The following is an 18,179-nucleotide window of genomic DNA, read 5'->3' on the forward strand; positions in this document are numbered from 1 at the left end:
AATCAAGCTACAGCATGCGTTTGTTTTACCCTTCTCATCCACCATTAGACGGTGACTGCAGTGCCCCCTATAGTTTTTTGGAGTCACGAATAGCAAGCTACACTGTAGGATTGGATAAATGAGCTACTTCAGCAATTTTGAACTGTGTTACCTTGAATATTATGAAAAATAATTAGTTTTCCAATTGTGTTTGCGGTTAATTATTGTGTTTGCTGTTAATTTAATAAATAGCTTAAAATTTTACATAGTGATGATTCTTTTTTCAAATTCGTGTTTTTTTTTTTTTTTCTTCATTTTTTGCGAAAAGTTTCCATAGTATTGTATATTGTTTTTTATACCATCGAAAAGTAGAGATTCCAACGAAAAAAACTTGCTCCGATTTTTTTAAAAAATCAGATATTTTGACGTGAGATTTTTAATTGAAAATTCTGATGCTTTTTTACTACTGAATCAAAATAAGGAGAAAAAATAAATATTTTAAACCAAAAAAATTACAGTGTATTTGGGACATAATAAGGTAACTTTTCATTAAATTTAGTGAAAAAAAAATTTTTTTGTGGGAGATAAAAATAAAAAACCAAAAAGTCGGTTTTTTGAATTTTTCGCATATATTTTGAGGTTATAGAAAAAAAGTGCAAATGCAAAAGTTGTAGATCTTTATTACCAACAACTTTGTAATTTAGTTTTTTTTGATAGGACTCTTAGTTTTTCCGGAAATCGTGATAAACCGTTTCCCCCCCCAACCCCCCCCCCCTACACCCCCCTTCCCGAACTCAGTTCGTCCGTACTTTATTTTTCCTATTAATGTTATTAGATTTTCTTACCTTTCGAACTGGTTTTATCCTGTTCTAAATTTTTTTGGTCACAAACATGATTGGCACTGGCCTATAAGAGCAATGACAGGAAAATTATCTCATAATTGTTTCCTTTTTTTTTTTTAATGATTTCTCAAGTAGAACGTTTTTACATTTCTTTCTTTCTGCGTTGTTAACTAACAATTTGTGTTTCTAAGAAGTTAATAATTGGTTGGAGCTAGAGATAATTAACATGATTAAATAAATACAAAGTCACTAAATACTCTAATTTATCACTATTTAAAATTAATGACATAAATGAAAATTATAATAGTCGACGCAAAAAAAAAAAAAAGAAGGAAGATTTCATAAATTTGGAGGCAATGGTAGCAACTTTTAATATTATTGAGTTTTTATTTTTAAGAGTCATTTTTTTTTCATTCAAAGGAAAAAAACGAGAAGGTGCCCCATGAAAAAATAACACTTAAAAATATGACGCACCCTACCTGGTACTCTTGCTTGCAAAAAATATGAAATGTATGATGCACAACGTTGAATTCGAATTGTATATTTATGTGTGTCTGCACTAAAATAGACGTAAGCTTTTTTCTAACGTATTAGAACGTTTTATCATATAAAAAACAACAATAAAAATGAATATGTTCATAGTGAAATAGAAAATGTCAAGAACACCATACTCATCGGAATTTAACCTTTTAATAACTCAGGCAGTCATTTGGGACAAAATAGTTCGACGAGTTTCACTCTTATTTTTAAAAAATCATGTGGTGTCACATACAACGCAATCTTTAGAAAATGAGAGCACTTGAATTTTCGCAATTTCGTCTTTATCAGTTTTATTTGCGCAGCTTTCTTCGATGGATGCTGGTCGGTTAGTCTTCTAAAAGCAAGATCTGTCATAAGGTACATGTTTCTCTTTTCCTCTTTTAAGATTTTGAAAATGTTTCCTTTAAAATGAAAAAAAAAAAAAAACATAATTACTTTCTATTTTTCTAACATATAGTATCAGATTTGTGAAAGTATTCAAATATCGTCGGATTTACCCATTTTAGGGGTGTGCTGGATCGGGACCGACGCGAATCTGCGGCTGGATCCATTTCCACCACTTTTGGAAAATGTCTATGTGTCTGTGTGACTAGTTTTTTTTTTTTTTTTTTTTTTTTTTTTTTTTTTTTTTGTGGCAGCTCTACCTCGAAATTCACATCATGAAAGCCTCAAGCAAAGTTTGGTACATGTACATATTCTCACGTGAATTGATGCTGATTACTTTTTGGCGTCAATCCCTCCAAGGGGTGTAGAGCAATCGAATATTTTATTCATATGCATGACTGCTATGTCTGCTGACTGCTGTAAAACTTAATGGACGAAGCCAAATTAATATTATTCTATTAGCCAACCTCAATGAGTATAAGTAGTGCTGATTCAGTTTTGACGCCAAATGCCGTAAGGCAGAGATTCTCAAACTTCAGACCTCCGTGGACTCCCTCCGGAAAAGTTACAACGCCCTCCCCCCCCCCCCCGGCGCGCAAAAGAAAAAAAAAAGATTTGACACAGTTAAATCTATTTTTTTTAATCTATTTTCACTCTTTTTTTCCTTTAAATTTTATTTATTCATTATTCTGTATATTTTTCAGAGCTCTTGTCTGTTTTTCATTTCTTACATTATTATTTTGAGTCAGGGAAGTAAAATTTCATGTGAAATTCAATTAAGAATAAAAAAATTAACACCAAATTTCTCCAACAAGTATACTAATAAAATGAACTAGGAAATTAATTATGGTTCAGGCAGACGCTTCTCTGACAGTTTTGAAACAGTATGAACTTCTTAATGTACACAAAATTAATTAATATGTAGTGTGTTTACATCCGAGAGCTTCAAGGGGGGGGGTTAGGTGGCGGCTGTGTCCTGCATGTACTGAAGCATTTTTATTTATCATAGATGTGCTTTCTTTTTGAATTAAAATATCGTTATTCGTCTTACAATCTCAATTATATGAAACGTTTTAACTGGATAGCACTACGGACCCCGGGGGTCCGCGGACCACAATTTGGAAAACTCTGCTTTAGGGGGTGGAGCAATCGTGCGTTTTTTTCTCATAATTTGCTATTGCTAAACTTCAAGAAGTATAGCAAGGATTGGTGGAAAATATGATGTGCAGGAAGGCCTCGGAAAGAAGAGGATCGGATTTCATTTTTTGTGGATTATGTGTTCAGGGGGGGGGGAGGAGTTGTAATACATTGTTCTTTCTCGTCCATTCTGAGATGCTTTCATCTCAGTTGAAATTTGGTATTACTTTGGTAAGTACACTTTTACGGAAACACGCTCTAACATAATTTTTCCGCCAAACACTTCAATAACGGCTGATTTTTTCCACGGTTTAAATGAATAAAATCAGCTTAATTAAATCAATTAACTTCAACTTTCAATAACTCGAAGTCCCAAGGGACTGGCTAAAACGTTCGAGTTATTAGTAGTTCGAGTTATGGGAAGTTTCTACAAGAGTTTCAAATGTTTGGGTCCCAAAGAAAACTTTGACATAAAGGAATATTCGAGCTATAAGCTTCGAGTTATCGAGTTTCGACTGTATATTATTATTTAGAATATGTGACAGCTGAATTACATTTAAATGTTTAAACTTAAGAATATCTCAAGACAGGTTAATCGTTATTGATCGAACAACATATCACAAAATTTGGAAATTGTCTACGATTTTCATTCTAGTTTTAGCAGGACTTTAATAACCAGGGATTTTAATTGAAACCTTATTTAGCATTCTTTCACTATTTTGGTAGGGAAAACTTTCTTGCTCATTAAAAATATTGGCGCCTATACGAAAGCATTTTTTTTCCTATTGAGGAATTTGCTTGGAACTATCAAGTTAAATATAACTGAATTTTTTATTTATTGTAGCGTATTTTAAGTTAATTTTAAGCGCGAATTCAAATACAAATACAATACAATACAAATGTGATGACCAGCAACAGGCTCTTGGCCCAGCTAGGTTGGTCCTAGTCATTTTACTAGTCCTAAATGAAGATCAATGGCCCTTTTAAAGCTATCCACACCCTTGCTCATTATCACCTCTTTCGGTAAGCTGTTCCAAGTTCCCACAACCCTACTAAAGTAGTAGTTTTTCCTTATTTCCAGGTTAGCCTGAGATTTGAATAGCTTAAAACAATGACCCCTCGTCCTGCTTTCGGTGCAAAAACTTAACCCATTTACATCATTCATTTTGATAAATTTAAGCAACTGAATCATGTCCCCTCTGATCCCCTTTTGTTCCAGGCTATACATATCAAGCCTATTAAGTCTGGTATCATAATCTAAATCTGAAAGTCCCCTTAATATTCTAGTTACTCTTCTTTGAACCCTTTGCAATACACACATATCTTTAATCAGATAAGGCGACCAAAACTGCGCAGCATTCTCCAAATGGGGTCTTACTAAACTCCTATATAAAGGCAGAAGAACCTTCTTAGATTAGTTTGAAATAGATCTATTGAAAAACCCAAGCATTCTGTTGGCTTTGTTACTTGCAATGCTGCACTGTTGACTAAACTTGAAGTCCTGATTTATTAAGATACCCAGATCAATAACATTTTCTGCCTGACTAATGATTGAACCCTGTAAACGATAACTCGTACGCTTATATCCATGACCTAAGTATAGCACTTGACATTTCCCTACATTAACTGCCATGTCCCACTTATCCGCCAACTTAGTAACATAATCTAAATCCTCTTGAATCAGTTTTACCTGTTCTTCATTTTCTACAATCCCCATAACTTTTACATCATCAGCAAAACAATTCATGTTTCCAGAAATATTCTCATTGATGTCTTTTATATAAATAAACAAGAGAGGCCCTAAAACTGAACCCTGAGGAACCCCTCTTAAAACATCACTCCATTTAGAATGATTCCCCTCACAATTACTCTTTGTTTGTTCCAGTCAGTCAATTTCTAACCAAAAGTAAAGTTTTTCCTCCTATTCCAATATCAGCTAATTTGCTGAGAAAAGCAACATGCGGTACCTTATCAAAAGCTTTTTGAAAATCAATGTAAGGTGAATTCCAGTGGTAACGGAAGGACAGTTTGAACAAAAAAAATCGTTGTATTTCTGTCTGTCAGCATATCAAAATATACATTTTTTCAAAAATTGATGCATATAATTTTATACACATCATAGTAAGTTGATAAAAAAGCCAAAGTCAAAATTTTTTGCCAATCACTTTTTTTTAAATGAAATTTAAAAAGCAGTAAAAGAAGGACATTTTTGCGACATGATTTTCACGCTATCATGTTCTCCTGGGTCCTCCACAATGGTTTCTCTTTGAGTGGGCCTGGAACAAGTGCCACCGCCGCCATTCGACCCCTGAGCTAAGCGATGGGGGAAAATTTGGGATTTGTTTCTTCACTCTTTAAGCGTTGTGTTGATTACTCATCGCACGTGTTTCGACATTTCGAATTGTGAAATTTTATTTTAAATATTTTTTCTCTTGGGTTAAGAATACAGAATTAAGTCCCGGGATATTGATATTCATGTGAGTACCTAGCGGGGTTAATTGTGCTTCCTTAGTTCATCTGAGGAAACTAGACAAACATCTGTGATTAAGTGTTCTTGAAAGTTGACAGTAATATCATTTCACCCAAGCAATGTTGAGCGTCAAAATTTAGGTTTGTCAAAAAGTTTTTGACGTGACAAATGCCCAAGCTTCATCCAAATAATTAGCAAACGGTGGAGCATTATGAAAGCAAAAAATTCTCACAAAGGCTATGGACAATTGGACGACAATAGAAACCTTTTACGCCTTTTTCAGATGAGAGATTGATTTTTTTTAGAAAAAGGTATAGAATGGGTCAGTGAATAGAAAATGGTTACGATTCCAGGCCTGAAAATGAAACTTGGGAAACTGACATCGGAAACGTTTTCCTCATTTGAACATACCACAAAAACTATCAGAGAAATAATAATTCATCAACTGACATTATCTGATAGTTATGTTTTAACTGGCAAGCGACAAACTCTGACCCCAGGGGTAAAAGAGTTATTATTTGAAATACCAAATTCTATGACAAAAGACTATTTGTTTGATGTAGATATAGGTTAACTGACTTATCCAGATTCAGATACTGTGAAAATATTTGTAGCAAGTTTTAAAAATTTTTCAATTTTTTTTTTATTAAGCGAGGAAAATTTTCTCCACTCAAAAAATATAAGAACAATGTTGAAAAAAAAATCATATTGGATAACATTCCTGATTAGGTAGTACAGGAAGATGTGGAACAATGCAACAGAACTAGAGATGTAAAATTTCCGGAAATTTCGAAGTGCTTTAAAAAAAACGGTTTTTTACCGGGGTTTTTCGGGAAAAATTGGAAAAAATGCAAACTTTGATTTTTCATGAATAAAAATAAAGTTTTTTAATAGCTCTGTGTTTCTTGGAACACATAAAGAGTTCAGCTTTAAAAAATGTATGGAATCCACACATCTTCTATTTCTGCTTGACAGAAATCCACATAAAGGTAAGTTTAATTAGGAAAAAAAATTGTTTTATAACTGAGAGCGTTCTTGGTCAAACACAAGAAATAAGTCAAGTCGCTGTTTAACCAATAATATTGGGTATGGTGTGTCTAATCAAAACTATTACATTTTTAGATTGCCTTGAAACTTGAAATAATAATTGCAATTTTTGACTTTCAAACATGAATAATATTAAAGTAAAACAAAACAACGTAAGAAGAAGCACAGTTGGCGGATAGTCTCTATCAATTGCCACAGCTTTAAGATAATTAAGTTCCACTTTAAGAAGTTCCGACGAAGAACAAATATTAATTGCGCGATAAACAAAAGAATTGAAAGCAGAATATTTTTGATTTGGAGGATGAGACGATAGTCTATGAGGAGGTAAAGAAACAGCAAAAGGTTTGCGATAAACAGTAGTTTCAAAACCAAAAGAGAAAGCACTTGGCCTTTGCTTGCATTCCTACTGGTTCCTGATCGGTTTATAACTTTGTCATTGGTGTTTGGCTAATCCGTTGTTTTTATCTTTTAAGCTGCATGCTTATCTGCTCTTGGCTTTTGTCGGATGTCTTTTCATCCATATGCTCATTATTTTTTGCATTGAAAAAGGCGTTCCCTGTAACGCCGAAACACGTGTCTGCTGTAATTTACAAATTTGTGCTTCTTCCTACGTTGTTTTGTTTTACTTTACTGTTCGTTACAAAGGTATTTATTTATCTTATTTGTGGCTTAAACGGGCCTTACGTTTACATTTTCCGCCTTTTATGCAATTTGTGTTTTTGTTTTTGTTTTCGGAATTTTTGTTTATTGTTGTATTTTGATCTTGACTTTTCACTTCTTGTTTCTTATTCATTCTGTTATTGTTTGATTTTGTTTATTCTCTTTTGGTTTTGTTTCTGCTTTTGATTATGTCTCAAATCAATAGGTTTGCCAATCTTCGGATTAAGAAATTTCGTTTTTTGAACCATTTAAAATTTCTTCAAGAGTGTAGGCGCAAGAAAATTATTCCGAAGTTTATTTCTTTGAAATGTAATTTACCACGTTCTGTCAAAATTGACAAAGTAATCTTTCGGTCGAAATTGGCTTTACTCAGAGCTTCGATCAAGGAAACTAGGAAACATTTATCGTTTATTGAACGTGAACTTTATGGTTTACATCTTTCGGTTTCTAATACCATTCCCAACTTTAACATTATTGACAGAAATTCTTGGTCTAGAACCCTTCGTTCCTCTGATAAACATCAAATTGTTTTGAAATAGAAATTAGCTATGCTTTGTAAATCTTCTCATGTCGTTCCTCTTGATAATTTACCTGTTGTTAATAAGAATGTTGTTGTTAATCTTTCTAGCGTTCCATTAAGTAATTCTCAAATTGAGGCTCTAAAATGTAATGATAATTTTGCTGTGAGTGTTAATCCTTCTTTTTCAAAGCTTATTGCTCCTGTTGAGAAAGCTTTTAAATTTAGTGCCTTAACTTCCTCTCAAAAAGATTCGATTCGGCATCTTATAGCTTCTAATATTGACTTTAACTCGAAAATTTCTGAACCTGTATTTGCTAATACTGTTAGCCGTTCTGTTAAAGACTTAGTTTCGAATTCTGATCTGGTTGTTACCAAAGCTGACAAGGGTAGCCAAATTGTTGTTCTTGACAAATCATCTTATGTTGATAAAACTAATGATTTGATTTCTTCTGGGCCATATGCTGAAATTTCTAAAGATCCTAGTGATAAAGAGTTAAAAACTATTTCATCTGCTGTCAAGTCTGTTAAGTCTATTCCTTCAAATGTTAAAAACGCTCTGTTGTTCCATCTATTGCTAATTGTGCTAGATTTTATGCTTTACCTAAGGTGCATAAAGCTGGTATTCCTTTCAGGCCGATTGTTTCCAATATTGGTACGGCTTCGTACAAACTTGCAAAATATTTAGTCTCTGTGTTTTCTCCCCTTAGGAGTCACAATTTATTTACTATTAAAAATTCTGTTGAGTTTGTTAAAAAAATTCATAGTTTCGTTCCAAATAATTCTTTTATGACTTCTTTTGATGTTAACTCTTTATTTACGAACGTTCCCGTCGAGGGTTCATTGTTATGCCTTCGTAGAAGACTTTCTGAATTTCATTTCACCAATACGGAAATTGAGGATTTAATTTTCCTTACCCGTACTTGTCTTAAGCAATGTTCTTCTGTTTTTAATGGGAAATTTTATATTATATTAGATGGTCTGGCTATGGGAAACCCACTTAGCTCCATTCTTAGTGATATTTACATGCATTATTTTGAGGTTAAGCTATTCCAAAAACTGCAGTTTCAATTTTATGTTCGGTATGTTGATGATTGTTTTGTTCTAATGAACCAGAATCAGTTTGAGAGTGATGAGTTTTTATCTATTTTAAACTTCATTGCTCCTCATATTTAGTTTTCTTGTGAGAAAGAACGGAATAATTGCATTTCATTTCTTGATGTACTTGTTTCTCGTACTGAAATTGGTTTTGAAACTACTGTTTATCGCAAACCTTTTGCTGTTTTTTTACCTCCTCATAGACTATCGTCTCATCCTCCAAATCAAAAATATTCTGCTTTCAATTCTTTCGTTTATCGCGCAATTAATATTTGTTCTTCGTCGGAACTTCTTAAAGTGGAACTTAATTATCTTAAAGCTGTGGCAATTGATAGAGACTATCCGCCAACTTTGATTGATTCCATTTATAAAAAACTTTCAAATAAATCCCAAACTAATGTTCTTAACCGAACCTTCATCAGAAAGAATTTGGTTGTTTTGCCATTCTTTCCATCTGTAAGCTATCAGGTTGCTAAGATTCTAAAACGTTTCCAATTCCAGGTGGTGTTCTCTCCTACTAATAAACTTTCATTCTCTTCTCTTAAAGATCCTATTCACCCTCTTAACTGTTGTGGAATTTATAGAATTAATTGTAGTTGTAAACTTGCCTATATTGGACAGACTCGGCGTGCTTTAAAAATTCGCTTGAAAGAGCATCAAAATTATGTGAAAAAACAACAGTTAAATAAGTCTAGTATTGCTCAACACTGTTGGGATTCGAATCACTCTTTTGATTTTAACTCTTATCAGATTATCCAAAAATGCCCCAATTCATCAGATCTTGACTTTTGGGAATCCTTTCATATTTTGAGGAACAGTTCTAACTTAGTTAACGATCTTAGTGCAGTTCCATATTTTTCTAACATTTGGCTCCCATATCTTTAATACTGTCCTTTCCCCATTCCCCCCCCCCTTTTTTCCCATTCATTTTTATCTATCTTCCTTTGTTTATTTTTACCTTTTTGTCTTGATTGACCCCTCCCCCCCATTTTCTTCTATTTATCTTTATTTTTCCTTTTTTCGAATATTTTTTGTTTCTGTTTATTTTATTTCATGGTTTTCCATTCAGCTTTTCCTTTCTTGCGGTTCACGGTTACTGACAATTTCTTTTGTTTTTGTTTAAGCTTCGGCTTAATCTTTATCCAATTGAATCCTTTCTCTCTGGGTTCGTACCTAAGAGAAAGCTCTTGGCCTTTGCTTGCATTCCTATTGGTTCCTGACTTTGGTTTATTAACTTTGGTTTATAACTTTGTCATTGGTGTTTGGCTAATCCGCTGTTTTTATCTTTTAAGCTGCATGCTTATCTGCTCTTGGCTTTTGTCGGATGTCTTTTCATCCATAAGCTCATTATTTTTTGCATTGAAAAAGGCGTTCCCTGTAACGCCGAAACACGTGTCTGCTGTTATTTACAAATTTGTGCTTCTTCTTACGTTGTTTTGCTTTACTTTACTGTTCAGCATAAAGGTATTTATTTATCTTATGAATAATATTGTTTGAAAGAAAAATAAGTATGATTTCCCTTCCATAGAATGTAACTTTACTGTCTGGAAATGAAAGTTATTGAGTTTTGATTTTTTCCAATCCAGTCTAAGTCTAAAGCAAAACTAAATTGTTTTTCTTTCTTTCCAACAGAAACCCCAAACAAAAACTGCGTAATGATTTCTAAAGGTGAACCAAAACTGAAGCTGGAGTTTCAATTTATTCATAAGGCCGTGCTAAGCACAGTAGTAAAAATAGCCATACCTGCACTTTTAAACAAAACTGAGTTATTATAACCAAGTTTTTCTCTGTTTCGTATTTCACTTAATAAATAAAATGTTTTAGGGTCAGCTGATCAGGAACTATTATTTAAAAAAATTCTGAAAAAAAAGACAACGGAATCAAATATATGGACGAGCCAAACTTTAAAACACAATGTCTCAGCTTCAGCTCAACTGCAGATTCCACTTTTGTGCTTAGCATGGCAGTATACAGGGTGCGGCAAAAAAAAAAGAATCATCAAATGGAAGTAAAGTAATTTCATTTTAATGAGTGTCTTAATTATTTTCGTTTCTCACTTTATTAGAAAATAATTTACTAGATATCTCCCAGTTTTTTTTTTTTTTTTTAACAATTTTAAGCAAAAGATCTGCTATTTTAAAGTTGTTTAACCAAGTAGAACGACAGTTGGATTGTTTGTTGTGCATCGGCAAAGAATATTTGATGTGGTATGCCGCTTCAAGTGGTTTGGAAATGATAGTCGATGCCCGGGAAGTGTACAAAAACGAACAGTGAATATTTCAGTTAATCGGCAGGTCATCCAAAAGTGAGTTCAATGAAATCCATGGGTTTCCACGAGAGAAGTCGTTCGTAAGATGGGAATTTGTGACCGATAAGTGCGACTAAGGGCAAAAACAGCTCAAGCAGAAGTTTTACGAGTTCCAAAAGTTCAGGCATTCGTATGACTCAAAAAATGGCAGAAATATTTCAGACGGGACGCGTCCACGCTGGAAAAGATACCTTTCACGGATTTGCCGTTCAACCAGCTCATAACCCCCAGAACAATAGGATTTAGTCGGTAGACACTCCAAACACCTTAGAAAATGTTAATCATCGCCAAAATCCGAAGTCAGGATTTGTCTGTAATATCAGCACAAGACAAAAAAAAAATGTCTGGTTTTTGTGGATGAGGGCCATAAAATGAATCAAAAAGTGTACCAGAAGGACAGTTTGAAAGCTGTTGTACTTCTGTGGACCTAAGAGCACTTCAGCACAGCGATGTAGACAAGACATTTCACTTTGAGTTCACACCAGTTCATACGACCAAAAAGACAAGAGTGGTGCACGGCGCAGTGTTTTTGACATGATATCCTCTTTAGAGTGGACGCTCTACTCGCTAGACCTCAATCCCATTTATTACACTGTATGACCTATTTTAGAGTCAAAGGTCTACCCTAAACTACACATAAGTTTGAACTCTCTAAACCAATAGCTTTTATAGGGAATAGGATTGACTAAATGACTTGCGTCCCTTGAATGAAAATTTCAATAAGCAGTTGCACCTCTGTTCCTCTGTATTACTTCAAAAGGCGGCTAGTTTCAAACCAATAATTTTTATTTATTACTAAAAGTCTGCTCATATTATTATTTTTTTGTTTTTTAATTTATTTTTTTATAAAAGTTACGTGGAAAATTGCTTGCTGGGTTTTATTTTTCTTTTTTTTTTCCTCACAATCAGCAGAAACGTAGTTTTGTGATTAAAGTTATGATTGTTTATTTTATGAAGAAGGAAAATAAATTCTTCACTAAGGATATTGGGTTAACTTTTTTTTTTTTTTTTGCAAAAAGAATTAAATATTTTTTGACTCTAAATGCAAATTATATTATCATACAACAACTTGCATTATTAAAGTTAGATCGTATTTTAACATACAAGAAGGGGGGTGGGAGAGGAAAATTGCATCAGAATTTAAGTATGAGAAATTTCTAATCACTTTTTGCTAAAAATTTCAATTAAAGCTTCCTGAAAAGTTAAAAAAATTCATTTTTTCAGTTTTTCAGGAGGGAAAATAAACCCCTTAGGAAAAAAAACGTTTTTTTTTTTCCTTTTTTCGGAAATTTTCTGATTTTTAGCATCTAGCAGATTGTTCCAAGGATGCCGGAGACAAATTTTCCGGTTATACTGGAGATGATGGGGTTGACATATAGTATCTGGAACCCAAAGAAAAGCAGGTTTTAGCCGATCGATATTCACAACTGCCTCTTTGTTGTTAATTTTAATGCGAAAATTCTTTTCCTGTCTAGACACCACTTCATGAGGACCGGAATAAGTTGGCTCCAAAGACTTTCGTAGGGAGTCGATCCGAAGAAACACATGAGTAGACTCTCGGTAGTAATCTCTCGGCTTGTGTAAAACTGGGTAAGGTCGAGGGCTATGCTGGTGTCCGTGGGCTGGAAAAACTCTCCTGGAAGACGCAAAGATGAGCCGTACATCATTTCGGCAGCGGTTGCACCAAGGTCAGCTTTGTAAGCTGCTCGCAGTCCCAAAAGCACTGTAGGCAGCATCTCATCCCAATGAGTCAATGTGTGACAGCGTAACGACTGCTTGAGGGAACGGTGGAACCTTTCCACCAATCCATTGGAAGACGGAATGTAAGGTGATGTCCGAATCTTGTAGATTCCCAGGAACTTTGTAAGAAACGTAAAGAGTTCGGATTCAAACTGTCTACCTTGGTCCACAGTGATGAATTCCGGAACTCCAAACCGACAGATCCATGTTCTGTAGAACTGTCGTGCTACTGTGTCTGCAGAGATATCAACCAAAGGCACGGCTTCTGGCCAACGAGTATAGCGGTCAACACATGTTAACAAGTAACGGTATCCATTCGAAAGAGTGAGTGGTCCAACGAGGTCGACATGGACGTGGCTAAACTGTTGTGAAGGCAGATTGAAGCTTTTCAGAGGGCTAACTGTATGTCGTTGCAACTTAGACCTCTGGCACTGAATACAAGCGCGAGTCCATTCCGCTATGTCCTTGTGCATCCCGAGCCAAACAAAACGCTTCTGCAGGAGTCTACGCGAAACTCTAATGCCTGGGTGTGACAAGCGATTAAAGTTCAGGAAAACTTCCCTGCGAAACTTCACTGGGACGTATAGACGAATACTTGCATCTTGCAAATCACAATATAAAGTTCTGCTCTGACTAAGCTGCATGGGCTGCAGGTTAAGGCTGTTTTCTGGCGCCGTACAAGCAAAAAGTTTCTGTAGCTCTGTATCAAACTTCTGCACTGTCAAAAATGAAACGCTCAATTTTGACGATTTGGCAATCCTCGAGCACTATTTCGTTATTTTCAACGATCCTTTCGTCACCAAATCACGTGATATTTGACAAAACCAGAAATCTCAACTTTTTGACGAAATTATTTCGTCCCGATTTCGTCGTATTGCAGTGCATTCTGGGAGTTTTCGTTTCAGTCTTGTACTTGCTCGTTAAATTATCCTAAAGGATTCATAAAACAGGTTAGTATTTATTAAAATTTGCATGTGCAATGTGCTTTTCCTTTTATTTATTGTTACATTTTTGTTTAGTGTTGTGTTTATAGTTGTGTTTGAAACACATTAAAATTGAAAACGAACCGTTCGATTAGGTTTAGAACTCTGTGTGTTTTTTGAACTAACTTTGAGTCACCTCCACGTTAGGCTTAACTAGCGTTGTTTTTTTATTTGCAAAAGAAAATGTTGGTTTATTGACATTATTTTCCAAAAACGTACTTACTTTATTTCGTTAAAAAATGTCAAACATGACCACAGAATTTGTACAAATTTAAACTTACAAAAAAAATTCCACCGTAGCTAAACTAACGCAGATGATAAATATAGCGCTTTTATAAAAGGCATAGAACTTTGAAGCTTTTAATTTCAACGTTGAATATATTCCATGGTTATGTGTTTTCATTCTTCTCTATGAATTTTACAAAAATAATTCTGTAAAACAAAGTATATTTTTTAGTTTAATAGTTCAAATTTTTTTCACTGTGCATTTTTATTTTCTTAAACAAATATGTAACCATTCCCCAATAAGTATTGATATTTTTTCTTCTGCCACTCTACATGTAATGTTTTATTCAATGTTATAATTTATACAGTTGCTCCCAAAAGTGTTCGTACACTTATCATTTTCAATGAAATATTGCTCTACCCATTAGTAAAAATTAATATTTTGGAATGGGTAAACAATATTAAAAAACTACATGAAATATTTTAATAGCAAAATAAAATATGATTTTGAAGAAATTAATAATCAAAAAGTATCAAGAACTTTATAACACAAAAGTGTTCGTAGAAAATATGTTAAAATAATTGTTTAGCAATCTTTGAATAAAACCGATGAAACTCGAGGAAAAAAAGCGCTTGATGCAATAAAAAATAAATGCAAATCGCTTATATCAGCTTTTGGATCCGAAATGATACCCTCTTTTTTTTATGCTCGTAGACAGGACTTATAAATGCTTACCCCATGTTGTTTATATAATCTCTTTCCCTACGGCAGATGTTTCTAGCAATAAGTGCTTATGTTCATTATTTGTGGAGCCTTTTTTTTACTTGCGTAAAACATGAAGTAAAGTAAATATCAATTTAATAGAAATCATTTTTAATTAGAGAAGATATTAATTTCCGTAAAGAACTCTATCTTAGTGCTTGATCTTTCAGCAGAATATTTTCAATATTTTTCAATTTTTCCGCAAATTAAATAAATTAATGAAAATAGAGTTTTAATGTTTAACCTCGATTTAAAAAAAAAAAATACATATATAGTAGCATGTTTTGAAAATAATAATGATAAGCATTTTTTGTTGTTTATTTCCACACTTAATACACTAAATTTATAAGTTTTTCTAAGTCAATTTGTGTTACATGATTTTTGATAATTATGAGTTTTTCTATTATACATAGTTTCTACGGCTAAAATTAATGAGCATTAATTTTATTGCCATATTTCACGTTTCAAGGTATTGTCAACAAAAAATGAGAAATCCGGGTCTACATGAAACCAGACTAAGAAGCATTTTATAGATGAACTACCAATCAATCCAAATGTAAATTACGGTTGTGATTTTTGCTGGATGCAAAGTAAAATATCTGAAATTTTAACCGAACAGCTATACTTTAATTGAAAAATTGAAAGGATAATCAAAAAGAAAAAAAAAAAAGAAAATCCATCGATATTTGTTAATTCGTTCTCAAGACACAAACAAAGAAAAGCACTATGTTATTGGGTTTCCCCTGTCTTTGGCAACTCTTCTCCCTTGGCGTGTTTTTTATTTACTGCGTGAAAATTACATATTTTAGAAATCAAATATGCTTGGGGAAAAGGTAATACTTCCTTGGTAATACTCCCTCCGTCTCAAACTAGTAGAGCGACGTTTGAATATTTTTGTACCAGTGATTGATTAATTCTGACGCTTTTATGATTTTGTTTGAATATTTTTTAAAGATTTCAAGGTACTATACTATCAATTAATCGAGTGTTGGAGCCCTTGGTTTTTAACTCTAATTTGGTAGTGGTTTAAGGAGGTAAGGCTCGGTAAGTAAATGCTGCTTATTGATAACATAACACAATAAAATTTCTGAAAAAAGTAAAAATAAATCGTAATCATCAAATTCAGTACTACTTAATTTGTTAGTATCTTAATAGAACTAATTTGTGGTGGAGGGAGTACTTCAGAAAACATTCGTCAAGAAAACTACAAATCTGAAAACGAAAGTCGGGAGAAAACGGTGTATTTTGGCTGTCGGCTGAAATAAAAAATAAATTTTAAAAAAATCACAGATCAACAATTGTCGCACCCTTGATTTTTTTTTTTTTTTTTTTTATAACTCGAAAAAAAAAATGAAAATTTACGACTTGATATGCAAAGGAATTAACTAGTTTAATGGCTAAGTAATGCTGATTGTCGATAAATTGAAGAAACTAATTCCAGAACGCTATTTCAAAAATTAATTTCATATACCAACTGAGAGAAATCATTGTGTGTCTGCCTAAATAAAAATTTTGCCCATCCGCTGTAAAAATAACTCACTCTTGCAATCTGCTTGGGAAAATAGCTGTCACCGTCGAAATAATCATATTTTGAAAAATATGAAAATGAAATCAGATGCTCCTTAAAGTCACAAGAGAATCGTAGCTTTTTAACTAAAGGGGAACACTTTTGAAAGGAATTGTGGGAAAATGCTTTATTTCAGAAATAAGCTGCTGCATTTAATCGTAAAACTTGCCTCGAAATAGAAAAAAGATCAATGTGCATGAGAGCGTACACCCATGGACTTACACATTTACTTATTATACATATATTTTCTTTTTAAAACTCTTTAGGATGGATTCAACACCATGGACATAATCAGAACCAAGACAGACGAAGATTTTTTCCATAATTATAACAATATTCAGAGTGTTCGTATATTATACATTGATTTCATGTTACATATGTTTGGAAATAATAATAAAAACTTAGAGGTAAAAAGCAAAGGTATATTTTATAATTATTTAACAAGCATTACACTAAAATAATTTTAACAAAAAGATTTATTTCACATCTGCATTTTTTAAAGATTCATATTTTCAAATACCTTTTGTAATTTTGGCAGAGAATTGTTTTCAAAGTATGAAGTATGAAATGCATGCAATAATAAAGTTCCTGTATTAAACATAAATTTGGCCAAATAATCATTCTACATACAAGCAAAATTAATAAAACAAATAATTGATTGGAAAAAGAAAAAGGTAAGCTTTTTCTTTTAAGATAATCTAATTTTACTTTCTGTATCTAATTTTAGAACAAAGATATGCTAACTTAAAGCTGTCCATTTTATTGTACTTTTTCTTTGAAATTTGTGGTATAAGTTGGATAAAAATCTTTTTTTTTTTTCTAGAATTTTTTCATGCAATGCAATGAAGAAGAAAATCCCCAGCAAATTTCTCCCGAGCATATATCGATGTAACTGTGCATAAAAGTGGCACATGATTTATTTTTCAGAACCCAATGTCTGCTGAGGAAGTAGCACTTTTATATTCCCAGTAGGACAGGGCGATGTAGGAATTTCTACATCGTGATGCATCGCCAGCCTTACATCGCGATGTAGCGATGCATCGCGATGTAGTCCAAACAGTTTGAAATATTCTTCCCGCTTTAGGGGCATCCCCCCCCTCTCTCATTAGGGGAGTTTTCCGTACAAAAATCCAGGCTTTTGTCAGATCTTTTTCTAATTTGGCATATAGGTCCTTTAATCACAATGTAGTAACCCATATGAATACTACCCCATGGGAAACTATCCTATGTGGATTTCCAGCATCAAAGACATCTGGGCCAAATCTGGAAAAGATTCGACGAAAACTGGATTTTTATAAGGAAAACTCCCGTGGGATTTGGCACACATAGCGGGACGAAAACTACAATATGGGAATTCCCAAGCATCCAATGACAAATGTACCAAATTTGGAACAGATCAGACGAAAACTGGGTTCTTATAAGATCCCCCCCCCCCCCGACACACACATGGTTTCCCACTCCATAGCGGGACGAAAACGGGAATTCCCGAGCGTCAAAGGACATCTGTGACAATTTTGGAAAAGTCCTGATAAAACTGGTTTTTTATAAGAAAACCCCCCATTTTGTGGTTGTCTCCCATAGCGGCGCGAAAACTACTTTATGAGAACTCCTGAGCATCAATAAACGAACCTCTATGCCAAATTTTGGAAAGATCCGACAAAAAATGAATTTTTTTCAAGGAAAACCCCCATCGGGGCTTGCCCCCCCCCCCCCATAGAGTGACGAAAGCTAACCTTCGTGAATTCCTGAGCATCAAAGAACCTCTATGGTAAATTTAGAAAAGATCGGACAAAAACTTTTTTTTATATAAGGAGAACCCCCGATGCGGGGTTGCTCCCCCCCCCCATCATGGAGGGTTAAAAACTACCATGTGTGAATTTCCGAGCATCAGAGGACCTCTGTTCCAAATTTGGAAAAGA

General features: G+C 33.7%; 1 protein-coding gene across 1 annotated transcript in view; it reads left to right on the forward strand.

The window, feature by feature from the left end:
• The first annotated feature begins 1,667 nt into the window (after positions 1-1,667).
• LOC129220065 (putative inorganic phosphate cotransporter) overlaps positions 1,668-18,179 on the forward strand; it is an 80,883-nt gene continuing 64,371 nt past the window's right edge. The window contains exon 1 of the mRNA XM_054854404.1: positions 1,668-1,718. The gene's annotated coding sequence lies outside the window, so the exon portion shown is untranslated. The remainder of the gene's footprint in view (positions 1,719-18,179) is intronic.

Source organism: Uloborus diversus, chromosome 4, assembly GCF_026930045.1.
Source record: "Uloborus diversus isolate 005 chromosome 4, Udiv.v.3.1, whole genome shotgun sequence".
NCBI lineage: Eukaryota > Metazoa > Arthropoda > Arachnida > Araneae > Uloboridae > Uloborus > Uloborus diversus.